The sequence below is a fragment of the Bubalus bubalis genome, chromosome 10 (assembly GCF_019923935.1).
Source record: "Bubalus bubalis isolate 160015118507 breed Murrah chromosome 10, NDDB_SH_1, whole genome shotgun sequence".
NCBI lineage: Eukaryota > Metazoa > Chordata > Mammalia > Artiodactyla > Bovidae > Bubalus > Bubalus bubalis.
In genome coordinates this window covers 41,725,913-41,738,566 of record NC_059166.1, presented here as the reverse complement: position 1 = coordinate 41,738,566, position 12,654 = coordinate 41,725,913, and positions in this window count along the sequence as shown.

Genomic DNA, 12,654 nt, shown 5'->3' with positions numbered 1-12,654 from the left:
TTGCTCAGTGGGGAAATGGGCCTGATCATACTTTGTGTTCCTAGCTCCTAGACCAAAGCCTGACGTATAATACACACTCAACTTTTTGTGAGTAAATACATATTACAAATAAATATTCAAAAGGCCAAGAGTCTTCATAAATGGCTAACATTCCAATTTAAATCCTTCACTGACAGGTAAAAATCTGGAAGAAGAAATATGTTGTCAGTCAGGTCATAAAAATACTGTATATCCTCTCTTAAATCAGTCTTATGCTAGAGTTGCATTTCATTTAAAATTAATCCATGAGCAGTATGACAGTTTGAGCAGGTAATGGAAGTATTTTGACAGGTATAGCAAGGTGAGACTAACTGTACAAGGAAGCAATTCTGGTTTCAACAATTATTAGATACACACTTGTAACATTAAAAGCATGAAAATTTGGCTAGTGTTTTAATATTTATTAAGTGCCTAGTATAAAAATAGTTTTTTGGGACCAAAAAAAAAAAAAAAAAAAAGCCCAACACAACCCAATCAGAAAATGGACAGAAGACCTAAAAAGACATTTCTCCCACCCATTTCTTATGGGTATGAAAGACATTCCTTGTATCCACACACTGAGGGTGGAGGGGGGCAGCAAGTCCTTTGGTGTCTCTTATAAGCACACTAATTCCATCACAGGAGCTCCACCCTCATGAGTTTAACTAAACCTAACACCTCCCAAAGGCAGAACTTCCCAATACCATCATATTGCTATCCAACCTGCAACCTCAGCTCAAGTCCTATCTCTTCTATGAGGCTTCATTAAGCTGCATGAACCCCTGCTCTATCCCCACACCCCTCTTATTGGTACTTCATCATACATGCACTGCTTCATGGTGGGCTTCAACATAATAATCTGGGGAGGACAAAACATTCAGGTCATAACACTGCCCTTCAGAACACTCTGACAGAGATGTCCCTCATTGCGGCTGAAGGACATTGCCAAGATCTGTAAGTCCCTCTCTGATTCCCCTCCCACAGCTTCCTTTGTCCTCTTCCCCTTTATTCTTGGACTTGTAATAACCTATGGTGGAAAAGAATCTGAAAAAGAATATATGAGGAAACCAATCCCACTTTTGCCACTATGGTACAGTCTTTTCGTGTTTAAAATTTTTTTATTGATGTATATAGTTAATTTACAATGTCGTGCTAGTTTGGAGTGTATAGCAGAGTGATCATATATATATGTATATGTACATTTATATATGGACATATTTTTGTGTGTATAGACGAAGTAACTTCCCTGACTTTCTCATTTTAGAAAACCATAAAAGGAGGTGTATGAACCACAGGAGCCCTAAGTAAACTCTCAGCTCTGTAATCCTGTTATTTTAAATCGACAGTGGCCTATATTTGCTCTATTTGTGGACTTTCTCCAGCAGCATCCTAAAACAGAGAACTGTAGCAAAACTCAAGCTGAGGTGGATAAACAATACCAGACAAGGGCTGAGCTGATCAGGGTGGAACCATGCTTACACTGGTGGGTGTCAGGAGGCCCAACTGGAAGAAAACTGTTCCTTCTCATGCCAAATGAAATGAAGTTGAGGTCTGTGGAACTGAAATATCAAGAAGTGATTAAATGAAAGGTGACTGGTACATCATCGGTGCTGTTACAAAAATTGTACTCTAATGTTGAAAGGTGGGAAGTCCAAATTTGTGATGCTCCCATCATGTATAAGTGAAGTACTACTAAAGTCCTTCAATGATAGAAATAAGGGAACATGTACTGCCAAGTATATGACTTTCACTCACAGAAAGAACAGTGATCAGATTGTGATCCTCAGAGGTAAGCATAGCTCCTAAGAAAGAAGACATGTCTTCTTGCTGTATGAATGTCATCTTTCAGACAAAAATCAATGCAAAAAAAAAAAGTCAATGCAAAAAACTATTTCCAAATCCAGCCTCAATAACATAGAACTGCTCAGATGACTTAAATGATCCCTGTGTAGACCACAGGGCCACTTTTGTTACCTGTATGTGAGGGAGCCACCTGCTGTTGAAATAGGATCCTATAGCTACAATTTCTTTCATTTTTTTCCGAACTACATAAACTGCGTAAGTTTAGCTCCAGTGATCCAGACCAAATATTTTATAGAATTTAAGAAACCAACATAACTTTTAGGGATAAGTAACACACAGTACCTGCCCTGTCTCTTTTCAAGTCAAAAAATATTTGTTAAGCATCTATATCCATTTATTAACACATTGAAATGCTCAAGTTTCTGGCATGCAGGAAATAATGAAGCAGTCTGTATTTTAACAAATACAAATAACAAATGTCCCTGCCAATTTCCTTCTCAGTGTTTTGGGGAATACTATGAACTTGTCTTGCCTATCCCAGTGCTATCCAACCTGCAACCTCAGCTCGAGTCTTATCTCTTCCATGAGGCTTCATGAAGCTGCATGAACCCCTGCTCTATCCCCGAGACACCCCTCTTATTGGTACTTCATCATACATGCACTGCTTCATGGTGGTATATGCCAGGAAACTAACATTTACCATATGTCAGCACTGTGTAAGCATTTTACCTTTATGAACTTATTTACTTCTCACATTAACCCTATGACATAGTCACTATTATAATCCACATTTTTCAAAAGAGGAAACTGAGTTCTAGAGATATTTTTAAAAAATCTTGTCCAACATCATCAAGGTTATTAAGCAATGGAGCCACATTGTATCTACCTTTCCAACTTGTTTGTAAGGCCCCAGAGGACAAGAACTGTGTAATAAAATTCTTTTGAGTTCTTACAGTGCCTAGGCTGGTGCTGGAATCTTAGGAGCTGATGTTTATAGTTTTATTATAGTTCGCTAAGTTTCCAAGAAGTCAGAAGACCCATGGAAGAAGATGGTTTGGTCCTGTTAATCAGCATGATATAGAACAAGTCTGGGGAGAGACTACAGTAATAAAGAGGACTGGTACTGAGGATATACTGTAAGCCTGACACTGTGCTAAGTAATTTTATATAGTAACCTATTTAATCCTATTAATAAATCATTTCAGAGAGGTCGTATTACACATATTGTATCAATAAGGAAACTGAAGCACAGAGAGATGAAATACCTTGCTTGAGGTCACACAGACTCCAGCCTAAGCCTAACCTGTATGCTATCTATCAGCATTACACCCTTACTGTAAAAGGATGTTTATCTGCAATGGATTTAGAAATTGTGGAGAACACACCGTGATGAAGATGGCCTTCCCCACTGAACACCAGCTCTTAATCTCAATCTCCCAGTAGGTTTGCACAGGTTTTTAGGGATTCCTCGGTTATTGCTGGCAGCACTAAACTGGCCTCAGGGGGGCACTGCTTCCCTTTTAACACCTCAGTTTTAACATGCCTGCTTTTAAAACCAGTGGCAATCCCGAAGCAAGGCTGGAACATTTTAATCAGAATTTACCAAAGTCAAGGGTATTAACTGAGACCCGGGTTTGATCTTCAGGTCAGGAAGATCCCCTGGAGAAAGAAATGGCAACCCACTCCAGTATTCTTGCCTGGAGAATTCCATGGACAGAGGAACCTGGCGGGCTACAGTCCATGGGGTCACAAAGAGGTGGACACGTCTGAATGATTAACACCAACACAAAGGGTAGTAACACAAAGTAAAGAAAGCATAACAAAAAGTACCACAACCTGGTTACAAGCTGTGACCCGCTCTCTAACCTTCAACAAAGTGGAAACTCTTGAGGTTCCTTCCTGCTGAGGCTCCATCCTTAGGTCTACCACTTAAAATCACTAACCTGGCACCTCTTCAAACTCAGGCTATTAGAGCGCTGGGTCCAGGGCAACGTGGGACTCTCCCGTGGGTTGAGACAGAATTCAGAATTCCTGTTTCCTGGACGAGGGTCTGCCTTTCCCACAGATGATGGACACGGGAGATAAGTGCCCTCTTGGGAGATGCCTCCCCTTCAGCCACTCCTCCAGAAAGGAGACCTATTCTTAAGCCTCCACAGGACAAGTCCAACGTCTGTATAAGATATTTACATGTAGTAGGTGGTCACACACCAACTCCTTTGGTCAAGAGAATCAAGAGATGAAAGAAATCCTCACACTAGGACGACTGAAAGATTGGAGAAGCCAGCAAAACGGATAGAGCCAGTCAGGCGCACAGCTGGACCTTCCAGAGTACATCTGGCATGGCCACAGTCTAGGGGGTGGGGATACACGTTTTGTTTCCAGATACACTAATTTAAGGTGCTAATGAATGAGAGACCACCAAGAAGACTGCATGTGGAGACAAGATCAAGGACAGTGCGTCTCTGATCACACCAGCTAATACTGCCTCCTAAGCTGCCAGGAGCCTCACTGCTTTGAGAAGAACCAGACTTGTAATTGTTGATGCTCAAAAAGCTATTCGCTAATTTTACTGAATGCCAACATGATGCAATTTATCTTTTAAAACCAACTATTTCTGAATCCAGCAACAATGCTTTACTTAGCAATTTCTCCTTGGAGCTTGAATCTGGGATTAATTTGCTTTTTGCCTCTCCAATGCACCCCATCTAGGTCAGTTCAGTTCAGTTCAGTCTCTCAGTTGTGTCCGACTCTTTGTGACCCCATGAATCGCAGCACGCCAGGCCTCCCTGTCCTTCACCATCTCCCGGAGTTCACTCAGACTCACGTCCATCGAGTCAGTGATGCCATCCAGCCATCTCATCCTCTGTCGTCCCCTTCTCCTCCTGCCCCCAATCCCTCCCAGCATCAGAGTCTTTTCCAATGAGTCAACTCTTCGCATGAGGTGGCCAAAGTACTGGAGTTTCAGCTTTAGCATCATTCCTTCCAAAGAAATCCCAGGGCTGATCTCCTTCAGAATGGACTGGTTGGATCTCCTTGCAGTCCAAGGGACTCTCAAGAGTCTTCTCCAACACCACAGTTCAAAAGCATCAATTCTTCGGCGCTCAGCTTTCTTCACAGTCCAACTCTCACATCCATACATGATCACTGGAAAAACCATAGCCTTGACTAGACAGACCTTTGTTGGCAAAGTAATGTCTGTGCTTTTGAATATGCTATCTAGGTTGGTCATAACTTTCCTTCCAAGGAGTAAGCGTCTTTTAATTTCATGGCTGCAATCACCATCTGCAGTGATTTTGGAGCCCAGAAAAATAAAGTCTGACACTGTTTCCACTGTTTCCCCATCTATTTCCCATGAAGTGATGGGACCAGATGCCATGATCTTCGTTTTCTGAATGTTGAGCTTTAAGCCAACTTTTTTCACTCTCCACTTTCACTTTCATCAAGAAACTTTTTGGTTCCTCTTCACTTTCTGCCATAAGGGTGGTGTCATCTGCATATCTGAGGTGATTGATATTTCTCCCGGCAATCTTGATTCCAGCTTGTGCTTCTTGCAGCCCAGCGTTTCTCATGATGTACTCTGCATATAAGTTAAATAAACAAGGTGACAATATACAGCTTTGACGTACTCCTTTTCCTATTTGGAACCAGTCTGTTGTTCCATGTTCAGTTCTAAGTGCTGCTTCCTGACTTGCATACAAATTCCTCAAGAGGCAGGTCAGGTGGTCTGGTATTCCCATCTCTTGAAGACTTTTCCACAGTTTATTGTGATCCACACAGTCAAAGGCTTTGGCATAGTCAATAAAGCAGAAATAGATGTTTTTCTGGAACTCTCTTGCTTTTTCCATGATCCAGCAGATGTTGGCAATTTGATCTCTGGTTCCTCTGTCTTTTCTAAAACCAGCTTGACCATCAGGAAGTTCACGGTTCACATATTGCTGAAGCCTGGCTTGGAGAATTTGGAGCATTACTTTACTATCGTGTGAGATGAGTGCAATTGTGAGGTAGTTTGAGCATTCTTTGGCACTGCCTTTATCTAGGTCAGGATACTATAAAGATAGACACTCAAGTGCTCCAGCAATTCCTTCTAATATAGGGCACACCACAAGCAGAAGACACGGCACAGCCAGCAGTTACCGATGAGAATAGATTGAACAGTTTCTTTTACTTGAAAAGCATTTCCTTCCTGATTATTTAGAAATAACGTTACCAGTTGTCTAAGAAAAGCTTCTGTGGACACAGACATTTGTGATACCTTCACATAAAGTCAAGTCTTCAAATGACAGCCTTACTTCACTTAAAGGAAGGTCTGCAAATGACAGGATGACAGCAAATCCATCCCCCGCCTGTTTATGTATGGCTTTCAAGCTAAGGAGGATTTTTACATTTTCTTAAACAGTTGGGAAAAAAAAAACAAAGAACAATATTTTCTGACATGTGAAATTCAAATGTCAATGTCCCTAATAAAGTTTGATTGGGACACAGCCACGCTCATCCTAAGTCGAAGGCCGCTTTTGCTCCACAAGGGCAGAGTTGAATAGCTGCAACAGAGGTGATAGGGCCTGCAAAGATGAAATAGTCCGTATTTGATGCTTCACAGAAAAAGTTTAGCAACTCCTGACATAGTGTGACAGACACTTTTCCTTTGATGCATAAACTACATCTTCATTCTTTTTCAAATTACCTCAGTGGCTTTATTTTACAGACAAAGAAAGGAGAGGCTCAAAGAGGTTATAAACAAAATGATCTAAAGCTTGAATAAAACATTTGGCCAAATCATTTAAGTTCTCTAAACCTTAATTGCATCATTTATTAAAAAATAGCATTGACCTCACACAGCTGGGGTGGAGGTGGAAGGAAATAATGCATATATATGAGGCTTAGCACAGTGTCTGTGCATCGGTGCTTAATAAACAGCTATCTTTATTAGTTAGTAATATCCTTATTACTATTAAAACTCAGATCTTCCGCTTCAGTACCATTTTCATTATCATAAACTCAAAAAAAACAGGTTATATAATTATTGGCTTTAAAATGTTGTGTTTCATCAAGACTCTAGATAGTTTCCACTTACTCTCCAGACATCTAATCCACTCACGTGCTCAAGTTTCTACCAAGGTGACATCATAACGGCTACAGACGGCTTGTGGGGAGATGGATATCACTGACTCAGGAAGATCCTACGGCCATTTTACCTTTTCTGATCTGTAAAAGGAGGAGAATGCTTGTTCTGCATAACTGAAAGCTCAAAGGAGATGAGAGACAGGAAGGCATAGTAAAACCATACATTTATGATGTCTTTTGTAAAAGTAGGCAATTCTTAAAATCGTTATCCTTTTATTGGCCATCAGGAGGCTTGTCATCATGTGAACTATGACCTAAATATAAGCCTTAGGTTTTCTTTATTCCTTGATTTGGAGAGGAGCAAGCAGAACTTTTGGAGAAGGAAATGGCAACCCACTCCAGTGTTCTTGCCTGGAGAATCCCATGGAGAGAAAAACCTGGTAGGCTACAGTCCATGGGGTCGCACAGAGTCAGACATGACTGAAGCGACTTAGCACACAGCAAACACAAGCAGAGCTTTGGAAAGGGTCCCAGTGATGGAAGAAGAGAGGAAGTTGTTGGAAGAGGAAGAGGGAAGTGAAAAGATCAGGGATTTTTTGAAGCTTCTTGCTATCTGTGTACCTAACCATTTCTCAACTACTCACCCCATGTCTCTCTCCTAAGGACTCTCTTTACCTCCATCAATCCACTTTCCTTTCTTCCTCATCTTTCTTTCTCCTCCTGTCTTCCCTGTTTCTTTCTTCTCTCTTCCTCCACTCCATCCTGCCTCTCCTTTTTTCTCACTTTGTCTGAAGAATGTTATTTATTATTAGTTTTTATAGGATAAAACACTATTCCATGTCCTTAATGTTATATGATTCTTCTCATCATGTAAATTATTGTTGTTATTTAAGAAATAAAAATTAAAGAAATAGGACTTTATTGTTTGCAAATACGTTGTTTTGTTAATAATAGGTTCTCTCAAAACCCTATTGGAAAATAGTGTTCCAAGTTACAAAAGTGATCATTGATAGCTTTCACTCTATTTTTTTTCCTAAATAAGAAAGTATCTCTTGACAACAAAAGAGCTTCCTGCATTGTGAACTTGGAGTATCATTTGGTTAATTTTGCTATTTTTGCATTTTATTGTGGACATCTTTCTCTGATCCATTTTGAAGGAGTTCATAATAATGCCATTGCCTAGCAAATAAATTCTGAATTCTCCAGGATGGTGTGGGAGAGGGTCTGTGGTTAACCTTGACCTCACTCTACAGCCTTATTTCTCACAACCTTCACTTTATGTACCACATCAGGTGACTTTTCCTGACTGTGCCTTGCCTTCTCAATTTCTCTCTGCTTGGAATACCCTACCTTCTTTCACCAAATCTGCCAACTGAGATTGAACTGGTCTTTCAGCCCAGATCAAAACTAGCCATTATATTTCTCTGAACTCCTATGTGCACGCTGTCACTTCTGTCGTGTCTGCCTCTTTGTGACCTTATGGACTGTAGCTCACCAGGCTTCTCTGTACTTAGGGTTCTCCAGGCAAGAATACTGGAGTGGGTTGCCATGCCCTCCTCCAGGGGATCTTCCCCACCCAGGCACTGAACTCACATCTCTTCTGGCTCCTGCATTGGCAGGCAGGTTCTTTACCACTAGCACCACCTGGGAAGGCCCTGAATTCCTGTACCCCTTTATTAACTCCTCCATTGGGGCAGTCCCCAGATTTGGAATTGTGTTGTTTCTATCATTGTTTATGAATGCATCCTCTACGCTACTCTCTGATCTATCTCTGTGGTCCTTATGAACTCACACAATGACTGCATACAGTAGGTTTTCTGTGAATGCTTAAAGAATGAACAACCTACCATCTCCAACCTAGATTCCTTAAGATCTGAAAAAAATTTTAATTAAAAATGTTTTCATTTTTTATTTTCATTCCATTTAGGAGTCAAATCCTTATATAATACCAGATTTTACGTTAGTATTTTTGACATGAGCTTGGTATGCCACTGCTAGGTGGTTCTCTACCTAAAATCTTAGTTCTGGGAAAAATAAAAACATCTGCCATTGGTACTTATTTAAGCGCCATAATCACAGAGGACTGGAAAAACATGACTATGAATCTGACTGTGACCTTTAGGACGGCTTTAGGTTTGGCAAAACTATTACATGACCTCAAAGCTGGCTTTACTTTTAAATTCCAGTAATCCAGAAAACATTCTGAATTATTTATTTCTCTGTAATGGGTCTTAAAATGTGATGTTAACATCCTGGAAAAAATTACATTTGAATCCATTTATAATTGAAAGACAATAAGGTTGATGGTATTTTTTGGAAGTGCCCCTCTCTACAAAGAAAGTAAGAATAGGTTATATAATCATTTGTTTTCAAATGTTATTGGTGCTTTATTAAGACTCAAGACATCTGATCCACTAACGTCCTCAAGTTTCTGCCAAGGTGACATCATAATGACCACAGATGGTCCTTTGGGAGATGGATATCATTTACTCATGAAGCAAAAGCAATATATTTTTGTCTCAGATTCTTAGCAACATAAATTAATTTTGTTAAAATAAAAAGTTATTCTAAAATCTGCTGTTTTTTCTCTTTTCAAGTTCAGCAATTTCCTCCCAAACCAAGCCTTTTCCGTGACATTTTAGAAGTAGAAACTCTTTTTTTTAGAAACTCTTTTTTTTGCTCTTGTTAGACATTCAGTTGTGTCAGACTCTTTGTGACCCATAGACTGTAGCCGTCAAACTCCTCTGTCCATAGAATTCTCCAGACAAGAATACTGGAGTGAGTAGCTGTTCCCTTCCCCAGGTGATCTTCTCAACCCAAGAATTGAACCCAGGTCTCTTGCATTGCAGGCAGATTCTTTACCGTCTGAGCCACCAGGTAAGCCATTATCCACCCCCACCCCCTCCCCCCGCCCCTTTTTTTTTCTTTTACAAGGTTCTTTTTCTCTAAATAGATAGAATTTCCCTGGTGGCTCAGACGGTAAAGCAACTGTCTACAATGTGGGAGACCTGGGTTCGATCCCTGGATCGGGAAGATCTCCTGGAGAAGGAAATGGCAATCCACTCCAGTACTATTGCCTGGAACCTGGAAAATCCCATAGACAGAGGAGCCTGGTAGACTACAGTCCATGGGGTCACTAAGAGTCGGACACGACTGAGCGACTTCAATTCACTTCTATCTAAATATAAATAAACGTATATGGGGCAGCAACACTATACTGACTTTATGTAAAATAGGAACCAGCAAAGCAAAGGAGATGGACTTGGCCCTGCGATTACAGAGGGTGTGATGTATCTGTGATGGAGGAGAAAGTCATTGTCATCTTTCCTGTCCTCTCAGTCACCTTCTCCCTCTGCAGAAAACCTTAGTGTCCCTGACAGCGCCCCTAGTGGTACTAAGCAGGAATGCAAGCATTCCTAAACCAAGGTCCCTGATGGCATCCTTTGGGATGAAATGGGTCTTAAGTATTCCATAATATCCCCCAAGCCGAGTTCCTGGTTTCTTGGAAGGAATGACTTATAGGTTAAATCTTCAGAAATAGGGCTTATGAGTGAAATCTGGTTGATTTGTTAATCATTAAAAACCATGCCCCAAATCTTCCTTTTCTTCAACATGTTTCCCTCCCTGACCCTCTCTCGGTGCTTGCCCTACTTCTGGTACAAATAAATAACTACATGCACATTCAAGGTTTATCATAGTCTGAGGGGCATTTTTGGTGAAAACCGTTTATTTGAGGCATTTTCTGTGTGTTTTTTTTTTTTTGGCCCACACCACATGGCATGCAGGATCTTAGTTCCCTGACCAGGAATCAGACCCAGGCCTCCTGCATCAGAAGCACTTTTAACCACTGGGATGCCAGAAAAGTCCCTGGAACAATTTAGATACTATCTTAGGCAGTTTGCCAGAGATTTAAAACACTAAACTATTCCTTCCAGGTGTTCCCTATTTTATCAATGAAGTAGATAGGTTTGCGAGGCTAGGCTAATTAGTTTCTTGGAGGAACTCTGCCTGAAATTATTGTAGTTGTACACCAAGTTGTGGGGCCAGATACACAAATTCATAGGTTCCTTATTCTTATGTAGAGATTTTCAAATTTTCTCAGTTCCTGGTGACTTTTAGTGTCTCGATAATTTCATTGCATCCCTAGGCCAAAAGGAGTGCCTAACTATCTGAACCTAGGCCAGAACCAGTACCTAGTAGGCTTAGATGAGCAATAGTAGTGTGTATCTGACAAACGTCACTGTGTTTTCCTTGAAATTTAAAAATATCCTGCTTCACCCCCATGAGTTTGCTACAGTATCCTGAAGAAACTTGACACACAGTTTGGGAATACAGTTTTAATGTTTTAAGGCATTTAGCAATAAAGTTGAGTCACTCAGTAGTGTCCAACTCTTTACAACCCCATGAATGCTGGAGTGGGTTGCCATTTCCTTTTCCAGGGATTTAGCAATAATCCAGTTCCAATTCACATATGGTTCCCTTATAAAAAATAACCATATAAAAATTGCTGTGATTCCACATCTCTCTAGATAATAAAGCAGTGACATATATCTGGATAGCTCTCAAAAATAATGTTAGGTGAAAATAGGCAAGTTAAAAATTAATGTATACAAAATAATAGGGTCTTTTAAAGTTTATATCTTATTTATGAATACAAATGTGTAATAAAATGAGGGCTGAAAGGATGCAGTCATTTAGGAGAGTGGTTATCTCAAGAAGAAAGGGAACAGGATTGAAAGAAGAACAAAGAAGATCCAGGTTTCATTTGTAATATTTTATATGTGTTATTCGGAGAAGGCAATGGCATCCCACTCCAGTACTCTTGCCTGGAAAATCCTATGGATGGAGGAGCCTGGTAGGCTGCAGTCCATGAGGTCACCGGGAATCGGACACAACTGAGCAACTTCCTTTTCACTTTTCACTTTCATGCATTGGAGAAGGAAATGGCAACCCACTCCAGTGTTCTTGCCTGGAGAACCCCAGGGACGGGGGAGCCTGGTGGGTTGCCGTCTCTGCGGTTGCACAGAGTCGGACACGACTGAAGTGACTTAGCAGCATCAGATCAGATCATATCAGTCACTCAGTCGTGTCCAACTCTTTGCGACCCCATGAATTGCAGCACGCCAGGCCTCCCTGTCCATCACTAACTCCCGGAGTTCACTCAGACTCATGTCCATTGAGTCAGTGATGCCATCCAGCCATCTCATCCTCTGTCGTCTTCTTCTCCTCTTGCCCCCAATCCCTCCCAGCATCAGAGTCTTTTCCAATGAGTCAACTCTTCGCATGAGGTGGCCAAAGTACTGGAGTTTCAGCCTCAGCATCATTCCTTCCAAAGAAATCCCAGGGCTGATCTCCTTCAGAATGGACTGGTTGGATCTCCTTGCAGTCCAAGGGACTCTTGAGAGTCTTCTCCAACACCACAGTTCAAAAGCATCAATTCTTCGGTGCTCAGCCTTCTTCACAGTCCAACTCTCACATCCATACATGACCACAGGAAAACCATAGCCTTGACTAGACAGACCTTTGTTGGCAAAGTAATGTCTCTGCTTTTGAATATGCCATCTAGGTTGGTCATAACTTTCATTCCAAGGAGTAAGCGTCTTTTAATTTCATGGCTGCGGTCACCATCTGCAGTGATTTTGGAGCCCAGAAAAATAAAGTCTGACATTGTTTCCACTGTTTCGCCATCTATTCCCCATGAAGTGATGGGACCGAATGCAAATTCAGACTTAAATTGAAGAAAGTAGGGAAAACCACTAGACCATTCAGGTA